The 13954-nt window shown below is 46.2% G+C and overlaps 1 protein-coding gene across 1 annotated transcript in view; it reads right to left on the minus strand.

Annotated features, from left to right (window-relative positions):
- The window catches only part of SPOCK3 (SPARC (osteonectin), cwcv and kazal like domains proteoglycan 3), a 1207618-nt gene that overhangs the window by 1162250 nt on the left and 31414 nt on the right, over window positions 1–13954 (minus strand). The window lies entirely within an intron of this gene.

Genomic DNA, 13954 nt, shown 5'->3' on the forward strand with positions numbered 1-13954 from the left:
TGCTAACTGGCACCATCACAGTAGCGACTCACCCCATCATCTCAACAAGCACTAAATATAGGTACACCTGCCCTGGGGACACAAAACACTGACCGAGCATCTGATACTGACCATACAGTGTGCTCCTCTACATCTTGTGGCTAACAACTAAACAGAGAAAATGCGGCCAACCAAAGGCTCAGCACCTCAGTTCCTTAAATAAACCAATTTGTAAAATGTCTGTGCAAACACATCCGTAGTATGCCAATCTTTTACTCCACTGGAAGCCAGATAAATGTATGGAAAGAAAGTGGGCGGTGCACCAGGATGAAGTCAAAGGATTCCGTATATATTCCAATATAGATTCTTTATTTAGTTTCACTTAATAATCTTGACTATACTTCATGAACCATCCACAGAAGATACTATATAGTACATGACGCAGAGTCCGTCACAGTATAGTAGGGTTTAGAATGTCCTGTTTCTCTAGTTTAATGATTTTGTTTAATAGTCCTTCCCAATAATGGATGCTGAAGATTGAAAGTTACCTAAAGATTTCTTTTAATGAATGTTTTATGAGATATATATTAACTGCATACTGAAATATGTGTGAAATTTAAACATTTGCCTAATCTTGCCCTTGCTGCTTGTTACTGGGTTTCCAAGTTATCTAATAAGGGGCCTGTTGGAAAACGAGGCAGTATCTGTGAGGTCTGCACACATAACATGTCAAATTTGTCCTTCACTGGGAACTAAACACCCTAGTGTAGCATCTGACTCTCAGAGGGTAGCATTGCAGGGAAGTCTAAGGCTTACTCAAGGGATGTGGTGTAGGCCTGTGATCGCCATTACAGATGCGCAGAAATAACACTCAATAATTGATTGTCCAGTCTGTACTTTGCTTTATAAAAGTAAGAGTTCATTTATTAAACACACACACTACTTAAAACTATGCACCAATATACAAATATACATAAGCTGTTGGAATTACTTTGTGACCTTGCATAACATCTCCACCCCTCCCGCAGGGGGGGGGTCTAGTACCACCCCTCCCATGTATGCACATCATCTTGCCCCCTAGTGCAGTGGGTTGACACAACCTGGAGAGAGGGCCCTGCTAACTGGCACCATCACAGTAGCGACTCACCCCATCATCTCAACAAGCACTAAATATAGGTACACCTGCCCTGGGGACACAAAACACTGACCGAGCATCTGATACTGACCATACAGTGTGCTCCTCTACATCTTGTGGCTAACAACTAAACAGAGAAAATGCGGCCAACCAAAGGCTCAGCACCTCAGTTCCTTAAATAAACCAATTTGTAAAATGTCTGTGCAAACACATCCGTAGTATGCCAATCTTTTACTCCACTGGAAGCCAGATAAATGTATGGAAAGAAAGTGGGCGGTGCACCAGGATGAAGTCAAAGGATTCTGTATATATTCCAATATAGATTCTTTATTTAGTTTCAATTACAAAGAATATATTTTGGAATATATACGGAATCCTTTGACTTCATCCTGGTGCACCGTCCACTTTCTTTCAATCTGGTGGCTAACAGTCTGGGAGTTCCTCCCCTAATGCAGTAGCAAGAATACACGTTAGAGCATCACTTTAAGCGAGGTACTTATCATAGATAATAAAACATTGTATACATTGCAATCACAGCCTCTAAAAGGCATCACATGTAAAATCACCGGATTAGGCAAATGCAGCCAGACACCCTAGCAGAAATGTCTGGCAACATAACCCCATTTGACTTAGGACATCACCTTACACAGGTACTTAACATAACACATGTGACTTTCAGTCCCTCTAAAAGAAATTACATTACTAAATGCACTACTGGTGCATTTATATCACTTCACCTCCAGGGGAAGCCCTCTTCCGGACATCCCCAGCACAGCCATCCACACCTCAAAGCAATCCTTAAGGAACCCCCCCCCCCTCCAGCTGCAGAACAAAAGTCCCAGCCAATGGGAAAGTTGATTGCTGGCTACGCCCTTGAGGGGTTTTCTTTTGAGTGCCCATGAGACTTAGGGAGGTACTTTCGTCTTCATGCTGGGGGAGCCTGCGTTGCCCCTGCAGCTCCGCCTATACCTCAGCACACCTCTGGTGGTGACCCTGTTCTCCTGGGGCCACCACACGCAGCAAACTATGCCCTTTTCCTTGCAGGCCAGGCCGGGTCTGCAGGGTATTATGGGGCGATTCTCTCCTGCCCCTGCATAATATAGTAGCGGCTCCTCCACTGAGTGGGAAGAGCCGCACCACCATCGCTGGTGGTCCCATGCCGCTCTGGATCATCGTGGCCGGTCTGGTCCCACCTGGGCCCCTCGCTACAGGTGAGCCCCTGCAGCTGCTTCTTCCTCCTGTTGGGGGTCCGGCCCCACCCGGCACCCCGCATCATAGTTACATTGGAGGGCAGCTCGGGGAGTTTACCCCCAGATGCACCCGCCGGCTCCCCGACTGGCCAGCACCCTCGCGTGCTGCAGCGGGAGCCAACCCATCTCTTCTGGTGTCCAGCTTCTGTGGGCAGACACAGATTCTCCTGCCGGCGGTCTGGATCTCGGGAGCACTCTGCCACCTTCCTCCAGCACCGGGGGAGTGCGGGGGCACTCACCCCACCTTCCTACAGCCACGGGGGAGTGCGACGGTGCTCCCCGCCTTCCTCCGTAAATTTGGGGCCTGGAGATGGTGTTCCAGGCCCCTGCAGAGTCTTCATAGGGGATGCGCAATGGCGTTCCCTGGCTTTTCATTGCCTGCAAGGGCGGTTGCGTGATGGCACACCCCTATCACCATTTTCGTCGGGTGCCAAGGTGGGCTCCTGACACCCTGTGGGGGCATTTTCATGGGGAGCTCAACAGCACTCCCCGACTTCGCTGCGGGCCCAGATCTCCAAGAGGATGAATGCAGAAGGGAGCAGTCTTCACTGGCTCCCTGCGCCAGCCTGTCATCTGGCTCTCCTCCTGAGCCTCTCTTCCCCTTGCGCAGAGACCCAAGGTTCTGGTCACTTGTCCTGGTCTCCACTTTTGGTGCTAGTCAGGGTCCTGGGCTAGTCTGGAGGTTCTCCCTTCCAGCTGGCCAGTCGTCCTCAGCAGACCACACCACAGAGAGAGCTCCTATTCCTGTACAAACTCTTTTAAAAGAATTTTGAGGGGGCTGGCAGGCAGGTTTGCCCTATCAAACAGCGACACATCACTACCCTGCTCTCTCCTTCCTGCCCAGGCATCTGTTGAAAATGGTGTCATCCAGTGGTCATGGCACATGGTCTCTGAGAGCCCCTTCCCCCCCTTGCTGCCTTCTCTCCAGAGCAGCTTGGTCCTGGCACCAGGTGTCAGCTGCTGGTAAATGAGCCTGTAGCTCCACCCATCTTCTCTTCTTGGAGTGGAGGCCGGCGCCCTTGGAATGCTTGTTGTGCAGGGCTGGGCCTCTGAGGCTACAGCTTGGAGAGGAAGGTCATTAATTCAGCCTGGCAGGGTCAGCGCCAGCCAGGCCCTGGTTATGAGCTGCCTCAGAGAAAGACTTCTTCTCACATAAGTTACAGTGGACTTTAGTGCGTGTCTGTAACTTGTAGGCCCTAGGAAAGTAAAACTAGCCCATGTGCTCCCCATCCTCATAGGAGAATAATGGAATAAACACTGTAAAGCACACTGACTTTAACTCAGATGTTTCTTCCCATTGTAGAAAGCCTATTCCATGTCACCACCTAGTTCTGCATCAGTCCTGCCACACTATTAACTTTGTAGCTGCTCCTGGGCTGCGCACGCTAGGAATCTCCCCTGTGCAGCCCTTACACTTGTGCACATGCATGTTCACACGTGTCTGCATGTAACCAGCCTGTTTCCCCTTGCTCTGGCTGCATCGCAATGGCCTACTCATGCCAGGGGGACACCGGTAAAATACACTTGCAGTCCCTTTCATCATGAGTTCACTGTGGGTGAGTCCCAACTTATGAGACTCTCCCCCAGTAAAAGCTCACCAAATAGGTGTTCAAAAAGTGAAAAATCTGGGTGGCTCAGATAGTCAGAACCACCTTGTAACAGGGCCTAAATATGTCTGTGCTCCCAATAGTGGCGCTTTAGGTGAAGGTAATGCAAAACACAATAACATACTTTTAAATGAATCAATGACATTTTAAAATGACTATGTCACAAGACTATTTCTCTCATTGTAGACCGAATTATCAAAACACTCTGGGCCCTATTTACGAGAAACTAACGTAGCATCGTGCCGCAAGTCATTTTGCCTAATTTCTAATTTCTAATTTAAAATATTTCTAGAGCGCAGCGTACACCTGGCGGTTTCTTGGCGCTAGGGGGTTCGGCAACTGAGGGAAAAAGACCAGAAAGAGAGATAAGAGGAGATATAAGAGGGTTTAAGTGGGGAAGGCCAGGCTGAAGAGGAACGTTTTCAGATCTCTACGAAAGGGGAGATACTGAGTGGCAGAGCGGAGGTGGTCAGGGAGTGAGTTCCAAAAAGTTGGGGCCAGGGTGGAGAAGTTGGCCCCGCCCCACTTTTTACGTATGAAGCGAGGGATCTGAAGGAGGGACTTGGAGGAAGACCGAAGCTCTCTTGCAGGTACATAAGGATTGATTAATGAAGAAATGAAAGCGGGGGCAGTGCCCTGTCGGGCCTGGAAGACCATACAGCCGATCTTAAAGAGGGAACGTTCTTTTACAGGGAGCCAGTGAAGCTGCCTGAGAAGGGGGGTGGAATGGTGATAACGAGGGAGGCCGTATACCAGCCGGGCTGCCTGGTTCTGGATAGTCTGGAGTCTACGCAAGCTGTACGCGGGGATGCCATGATAAAGAGCGTTTGCGTAGTCCAGTCGCGATATCACCAGTGCGGCCATGATGATCTTAAGTGCCTGGGGGGAAAAGAAACGGGAGACAGTGCGGATAGTGCGGAGAGTGAGAAAGCAGGAGGATACCACGGAACTAATTTGTGAATGGAGGGTGAGCTGGTTGTTTATTTTGACACCGAGTGTTTTGACCGTGGTGGAGGGGGTCGGTGCGGGACCAAGAGAGGGGGGCCAGAAGAGAGAGTTCCAGGGGCTGGATGAACCACCCGTGAGAACCAGCTCGGTTTTATCCGGGTTCAGCTTAAGGTGGTTGTGGTCCATCCAGTCCCTGATGAATGTCATAGTTGACTGGAAGTTAGAGACAGAGAGAGGGGAAGGGGACAGATCAAAGATGAGCTGGAGGTCATCCGCGTAATTATAGACGGTGACCTCCAGCTGCTGGAGTGCGAAGATGAGAGGAAAGATATAAAGGTTGAAAAGTAAGGGGGAGAGAGAAGATCCCTGGGGAACACCACAGGGGACAGGGCGAGGAGTGGCCGTGAAGTCGCCTAGCCGGACCACCTGAGTGCGGTCCCTCAGAAAGGAGGAGAGCCAGACCAGAGCTGATCCCCCGATGCCGGCCGCCTTGACACGGGTAAGTAAGATCGTATGGTCCACCGTGTCAAAGGCGGCGGAGAGATCAAGGAGGACCAGTGCCTGGTGTTTGTTCTCATCCATGCCCTTTCTGAGTTTGTCTAAGACTGAGACCACGACTGATTTGGTCGAATGCCTGGGACGGAACCCGGCTTGGCGGGATGCCAGTCCCCCATTTGCCTCAACATGGGCGCTAAGTGCCGCGGTGACGTGGCGTTCCATCACCTTGCCCAGAAAGGGTAACAGGGAGATGGGGCGGTAGTTGGCCGAGATGGAAGGATCAGCGCCAGGTTTTTTCAGGATGGGCACTATGGTAGCTGCCTTTAGCGCAGAGGGCACTACGCCCTGTGCCAGGGAGCTGTTGAGGAAAGCAATGGGGGTGTCAGGGCAGCTGGAGTAAATTTGCTGCAGGACTCGTGCCGGGCAGACGTCCGCGGGAGACCCCGACTTCACTTTGGGGAGTATCTCCAGAAAAGAGTCCTGAGTGAGGGGGGGAATGGAGGTAAGAGGGCATTGAACAGAAGGGGGGGAGTGATCGACGAAGCCACGCTGCGTTAGTTTAGAAGCACAGGGCTGCAACATAATTACAATGCTCTGTGCTTTTCCGTGCTCTGGTGCACAAACTGCTGGCATGCGCTTGCGCAGGCACCCATGGTGCAAGGATGCCTGCGTCATGGGGAGATTGTTTTTGTGCGGGAAGGGGCACCTTCCTGCTAAAAAACAATCAATTCAGGTGATTTCCTCTTCCAATGCATGCTGTAGAATACAGCAGGCATTGAAAGAAGATAAAAACAAGGATCAATTAAAACATTTCTCCTCATTGCGCCTCACCCCTGGGGTGGCGTAGCAGTTTGAGGCATTTCCAAGTTTACGATTGCTCGTAAATCTTGAAATGCATAAGTGGACATGGGTGTTGCGTGGAAACACCCACAGCAGCACCAATGTCATGCCCCTAACACGCAAAGTATTGCGTGAAAAGGGGCGATATTTACAGGCACACAAAAATCCATGCAGGGTGGCTTGTAAATATCACGTAGCAGGTTGTGCCGCCACGGGTCACGCAATGTGACACACCGCAGTGCAAGGGGCTTGTAAATAAACCCCCCTTTCTTTTACAAAACTGCTCTAGATAATTTTTCCTGCGAAATGTGTCAAATTAAAAGTGATACTATTCGCCCCCGGAGATTGCTCGATCCAAAAATTTTGTAACGAGTTGAAAGTCTTCGCATGCAGGCTTTACAGCTTACTTTAAACATGTTAATTAGACAGAAATGTTTGCCTTCAAACATTGTTTTATTCATTTTCAAAGCGCTGAGCCTTTCTTTATGAGTCTTGGTTTTATGTTAACATAGTTTAAAGATGAAAGTCTATTAAAATGAGAAAAATGCACCTAGTGTGCAATATCATTATTCAAAACTAACACGTACATATGAATATGTAACGTTGCTGTGTGACAGATGATGGCCCTTCGGCTACGATTTTATTTAGAGTTATTCCTGTTTTGCGTAGTATGTTAGTTGATAATATTCTTTGTCTTATCTTTAACTGAATTAGAGAACTTTATTCTGTTACTCGGTTGAAAAAGTTCCGTTGCAGGCTGTTTTTCAAGTTGTCGCTGTCGGGTGTTAGCGGGTAAAAAATTCCATAACAATAATGATGCCCATGTTGAACCTCAAACCAGACTATATTAAATTCACAGAGAACGGGGTCATTTTGGGTAAGAGGCTGGGTCATTTTTTAACTGAATATCCACTAACCAAAAAGAGCAAAATGACATTCTCACGAATTGATTAGTGGAAAAATTATATTTTCACAAGCAGAAAGTGGCACACTTGAATAGCTGATCATTGCAAATGCGTGATGCTTCTAATCTGTACATTGGCTACTACACTGCCATTAGCCAAACTAAATTAGTGTCCTCAACTGCTTCATAATAATTCTGCATCACAATATTCTAACCTGTGTACAAGGTAATGAAAGTTCGCGAATTAAAAGTAAACACAACTGCAGCTCCTATGTTACAATGTACTTTCCCAAAATATATAATTCAACAAATATTTCACAGCTGCTTAGCTGTAATACTAACGTTTTCTGGATTGTGTAGGTAGGTATGTGGTACTTGCATAGAGCAAACCTTGTTGAAGGGCAGTGATAATCTGTGGAGGATCAAAGTGATCAAAGTCGAGTTAAAGGAGAGAGAGCTGTGTTCTGAGAGGGGAAATGGTCTGCTACTGCGCTGTGATGTTTCTTCCGCTTATTCCTAAACTGGATTAGGAAATGGAACTCTCCTGTTGGGTACCAGTATGGGTGCATAGGGAGAAATATTTTTGAGGTTGTGGGATTAGGGCAGCCAGCCAGTTCTCAACGCTCTAAGAGATGGATCACAAAACATTTATGAATTTGCACTATTTCATGCTCGTGGTGGTAAGGTAAGGAAATGCTTAGTGCAATTACCTTTCACCACTATGTTATTAAGTCAGATGTCTGGAGGTGGTAATGTATGGCATTTTATTGTGTGGAATTTTATTATTGTGTGGATGTGTTCAAATGCTTTTTGTGTTTCTGTATTTTTGTGTTGAAATTTTTTTGTGTGATGTTCCTATGTTGTACATTGTTGTGTTGTGTTCTGCTTTAACTGTTTTGTTGAGTTTCACCATGCTATGTTTTAATTGTGTTGTTATGCTGTTTTGTGTCTGTTGTTGTCTTATGTTGTGTTACATTACGTTATGTTGATTGTATAGCACGCTAATCAAGTCAAGTCAAAAAGTCTTTTATTCGATTAATCATTTTGATAATCATAAAAAGTACACAGGTTGTTTAAAAAACATCATCATAAATAAGGCGCATAATTGTTATTACAATACATTATTACAGTACAGATTAAAATGAATAAATGAGAAAAAAATACATTCGGGTTCGCAAAACATGATAACTACAGATATACAGATATTCAAATAGGGGACAGTTCTATAGCTTTGCGAGTTGATAGGCTTAATTTCAAAAACATAGCTAAGCTTTTTGCCACATATTGAGTATCAAGCTGTTGTAGCGCTAGAAACGCCGGGCGACAGGTCCTCAACCCCAACTGGCGCAGCACTGGTAAAACCCAGCGCCTACGTATTTCAGTGTAATAATGGCAAAACAATACTGTATGCATGGTTGATTGCGAGGATACTTTATCACAAGGACATTTCCCCAGATCATGAGTCCAAGTTGACATTTTTGGGAAAGAAACCAAACGAAAAAACAAATTAAATCGAAACCTGGTTAATAAATACCTTTCGTGATTAGTTATGTAATATGTAAGGTAAGGCTGTATGCCTGGTGACACTTGAAGCATCAGAATATGTACATTAGATTGCTTGGAAACTTCACCAGACAAGCGCAATTCCCTTAAATGACTGAGACATAGGTTTTTCAAGGATTTTCTGCTTATCCCACTGATAGAAGACGGCTCGATAATATACTCAGTAAGATCCAGATCTTTCAGGAAGTTAACCACGTACGCCAGCCACGGGATGTTTTTCCAGGCTGACATCTCTAAACATTCAGAGATCAGGGCACGTGTAAGATGACATTGTGGTTTGGACCAAACACGATGCCACAAGAGTACAGGTTGGCATTTGATGTAATCTACCAAATAGTCAATCCCGAGCTCGATGTGACATCCATAGGTGGGGGCACTCTGTGGGAGGGCCAGCAGATATTTGGTAAAGACATTTTGGACTTTTTGCAGTTCCATAACATTGGCATAACCCCATACCCCAGCTCCGTATGTGGCGATACTCTGACATTTGGCTTGGAAGATCTTAAGGAGCGCTGATGGAGTAGGTTTACCCAATTTTCTGGAAAATGAAACAAGGGCAGAGGTAGCTCGTTGAAAGAGTAATTTTCTGGTTACCAATGCCCTTTTCCATGTCAGGTGGTCATCTATTAAGATACCCAAATAGGGGTATTCCCTCACACGTTCCAGTTTGGTATGCTCGATACAGAGATGTTTGGAACTTTTTACCTTGGGCCCGGAGTGCATGACAAAGGTCTTGGTCTTGTTCACCTTTAGCCCAAGCGAAAGCATATAGGTACAATATTTGTCCAGCTGTTTCTGGAGCTGTACTAGGGTCCTAGCAAAGAGTACAGAATCGTCAGCGTAAAGTAACGCTGGAATAGGGCGATGATTAATGGTGGGTAGATCCTGACTCCCTTCTAGCATGGCTTCTTCCAAACCGTTAGTGTATAAGTTAAACAAGAAGGGAGCCAGGACACAACCCTGCCGTACTCCACGAGTTACTGGAAAGGAGGATGTTAACTCTCCACCCCTACCATATCTTACGCAAGCCGAGGCATCTGTATAGAGCTCGCGCAAAAATTTGATGAGGGGAGGATCAACACCCAGCTCCTCCAGGATGGACCACAGCTTGACGTGAATTACGCAGTCAAACGCCGCACTAAGGTCGACGTAGACCATGAATAGGTTGCCACGTTTTACTCCCACATATTTCCCAATAAGAAGGGTGAGATTCAGAGCCTGTTCGACAGTACCCAGTCCCTCCCGGAATCCATATTGGAGGTCAGTAATGATGTTCTTTTCTGCCGCCCAATCCTGTAAACGTTCCAGAATTAGGCGACCCGCGACCTTACCCAATGAATCCAGGAGGGAAATGGGTCTGTAGCAGGCGGGGTTGTTTCTTTCACCCTTCTTAAAAATTGGAAGGAGTATCGAGGAAGACCAAGAATCCAGAAGGCCGATGTTTAAGACTGCGGCCAACAGCTGCGTGATGACTGGGGACCATAGTTCCAAGTTACATATGAATATGTCGAGCGGTGCACCATCCGGGCCCGGCGCTTTACCTGTTTTAGAGGAAGAAAGTGCACTTATAACCTCTCCTAGGGTAAAATGAAGATCAATTGGATAAACCCTTTTTGTTGGGGAGTCGGTTATTGAGGTGGATTGTGCAGAGTGTTCCGGGGGTTGATCACTAAAGATCTTAGAAAAGTGAGACACCCACTCGTCGGCAGTCACGGCCACGTCCAGGTGTTGGTGTGAGCTAGCCTCCAGCAGGAATGGGGATTTAACAATCTGCCAGAACTGAATGCTGTCCTTACTCTGGCAGCTCTCATGTAATTGAGCCCACAGTTTATTTTTATGATCTTTTTTGCAACTCGTTTGGGCCTGTTTGTATTCTGTTCTTAGTTTAGCTACAGTATCTTTATCTCTATTTGGATTGTGTAGCTCTTTTTTTAAGGCGGTTAGGGCTTTCCTACAAGCCACGTTGAACCATCGAGGCTCAGAGTGGTTACCTGGGTTGGGCTTTCGGGTTAATACCTTCTGGATGGTATTGAGGATTTCTCCGAAGCTAGTAATAATTTGCTCGCTAATCACCTGAGAGGGTATCCAAGCACTTGGGCAAGGTGAATAGGTGTGTGGCCTCAAGGTGTTTACATAAAGAGCCAGGTATTCAGCTTCTTGCACAACTCAAGAAGTGAGAAGGAGACTCTGATGGGTTGAGGCAGGTTGGTCTCTTTCAGATGCAGGGAGTGTGAGCAAGTGAGAGTGAGGCAGAGCGTAGGTGTCAGGTGGATTGGTGAATGTGTATGGAGCTGTTCAGGTATTCTGGTCTAGTGTTGCTTAGGGCTTTTTAAATAAGCATGTGAAGTTTAAATTGGCTGTGCTTGTGAATAGGGAGCCAGTGAAGCTTCCTAAGCGGTGGTGTGATGTGCGTGCAGCGTGGAAAGTTGAGTACGAGTCTTGCTGCTGCGTTCTGGATTGTCTGGAATTGTTTGTAGATTCTGGCATACAGAGTGTAGTCGTAGTCCAGCCTGCTGGTGATAAGTGCTTGTGTAATGGCCCGTCTGGTGTTCTTATGCAACCATTTGAAGATCTTTCGCAGCATGCATAGGATGTAGATGCAGAAGGGGCACACAGCGTTGACTTGAGCTGGAACATTGATCTTGTTGTCTAAGATGATCCCTTGATTTCTTGCGTCAGTTCTGATGGGGACTACAGCTGGGCTGGCAGAGCAGCTTTATCCCCACTTTCAAAGATCCCGGGCTGCTGTGGCACCACTGACAGGCTTAAGACTCACAGAATGCAGAGTCCACGCGCACTGTTCAAGGTTGTTGGACCTCACTTTGTCCCTGTAGCACATAATAGGAGACCAGCGATTAGCCCTTGGAGTCACTCCAGTGGTCCTGGGATCAAGGTGCAGGACTAGACCTTTTTACTCAGGTATCAGGACAGCAGATTAGTCCCTCTTACAAGGCAGAGCAGCAGGGCAGCGGAGCAGCAGAGGAGCTGTGCAATCCTTCTTACAGCAGATCAGCAGGGCAGCAGAGCAACACTTCTTCAGAGCCTTCTACCGGTCCAGAGGTGATCTGCAGAGTGGGCCTGAGTTTCATATTTATACAACTTATTCCTTCTTAGAAAGTTGGAGAAACTTGTGGAGACTTCTCCTCACAGAAGTGTCTGGAATTTCCTGCCTCTCTGCCCTGACTCTAGTCTGTATACATGCACAAAATGCTAGTGTGAAGTTATTTGTGAGAGATCAGGGCACAGGCTATTGAAGTGCAAGGGGGACTGTGCATAGCTATGCCGCCCATCCAGCCTGAGATGGCCCTTCCATGTACACTTAGTCCCTCTCTTCTGTGGCTGTCTGAGCAGAATACACAAAAGCCAATTGGCAATTACACCATGCCATGTGACCCAAGAAAAGGCCACATATACCAAATGGCTACGACAAAAAAGCCAACTTTCTAAAAGTGGTATTTTTAGGATTGCGACTTAGAATCTGGCTTTATCATTCTTCAGACATTACACATGACTTTTACACATGTTCCCAATCAAAAGTTAGTATTTATTACATTGTATAACATAACCCAATGCTATCGTATGGGAAAGGCAGGCCTTACTGTAATGACACATTAATGTGTGGGTTTTTTCAATACTAGGTTATGTAAAACTCAAAAGTAAATGTCCAACTTTCTAATTATAATATACCATACTCTATGGGCTGTCTAGGGCTGACCTATATGTATTAAAAAGGGAGTTTTAGGCCTGACAAATGGGTTATTTTGCCATGTCAAATTGTCATTTAAGTCTGCATACAGGCAGCAATAGTAGACCTGTGACATGTTTTATGGGGCTGCTTAAGCCAGCGGCACAATAAATGCTACAGGCCCACAAGTAACATTTAATTTACCAGCCCAAATGTATATGGTATTTTAATTTACAATCAGATGTAACACTGGTTAGCAGTGGTAGAGTCCTAAGGCCAACAAAAATGACTTTAGAAAAATAGGAGAGGATTAGGGAAAATGTTTGGGAGAAGACCACCCTATGGCTGATAGTTCTAACACATGTCTCTCCAGTTGAAAGTGGGGAGAACCACCCAAACTCCTGGGAGTTCTCACACTAAGATGGAAGAACCTGGGGACAGACCATCAGCACTGAAATGGTCTGACCCAGGACAGTGTTCCACATTACAGTTTATTTGCAGTAGGGAAATGAACCACCAGAGCAGTTTGGTGATTCTCACCCCTCATTTGCATGAGCCATCTGAAGGGCCTATGGTCTGTTAGAACTCAAACTTGAGTCCCAAACAGGTATAGTTTCACCTTTTTCAGTGCTCAGACCACAGCAAAGGCTTCTATCTTATTAGCACTCCGACCTCAGTCCCTAGGAATAAACCTCCAGCTGACGAAGGATGCATGTTTGTCTATGCCCACCTGATTTAACTGTGATAATACAACCCCTATGCCATGCTCTGAGGCATCAGTCTGTAGAAAGCATTCTTTGGAGCAGTCAAGGAGCTTGAGTACAAGGGATGTACACATGGCCTTCTTGGACTGCTTCTTAGAAGTCAGCTCAGTTAAGCAGCTAACAATGGTGCTATATCCCTTAACAAATCTCATGTAATATTTAGTGAGGCACAAGAAGGTCCTCACTTCTGTTTGAGGCAAGAATAGCATGCATTTTGCATAAAGGAGCTGCACTTTGCCCCGCACATGAGGTGTCCCTAGTGCACCGCAGAACCCTACCCTATCTGACACTTGCAGGCCTTGATAGTCGTGCCTCCCTGTTGCAGAGCCTGAAGTACTTCCTTGAAGTGTCACAGGTGGCTCTCCCAGCTGCTACTTTAGACAGCTATTCCATACAGGTAGGCAGCTCACTAGTCTGGACAATTTTAAAGTTAATTTTTTACTAACCTTGGTTATGATTTAGCTATTTTAAATCCATAAAAATGTGTTCATATTTATTAAGGTTTATGTAGAATCTAATCACTCGATCTGTATTCCGGAAAGTTTTTTAACTTCTTTCTTGTGTGCTACAGGGAACTATGTGTTGCAATAATCCTGTTGGGACAATGCCACAGGCCTAGATAATTCACTTCAGAGGCTTATTTTCTGGAGTGGTAGAATGCTTCTCAAAATCGCAGTTTGCAAATAGTGCACTTTGGAACAGCTCTGTTTCGATGAAAGAAGGAATGATCTAGCCTAAATCAGACTCCTCGGTTCTTTAATTTATTGTAAGCAAATTATAA

This window comes from Lissotriton vulgaris, chromosome 3_1 (assembly GCF_964263255.1).
Source record: "Lissotriton vulgaris chromosome 3_1, aLisVul1.2, whole genome shotgun sequence".
Classification (NCBI taxonomy): Eukaryota; Metazoa; Chordata; class Amphibia; order Caudata; family Salamandridae; genus Lissotriton; species Lissotriton vulgaris.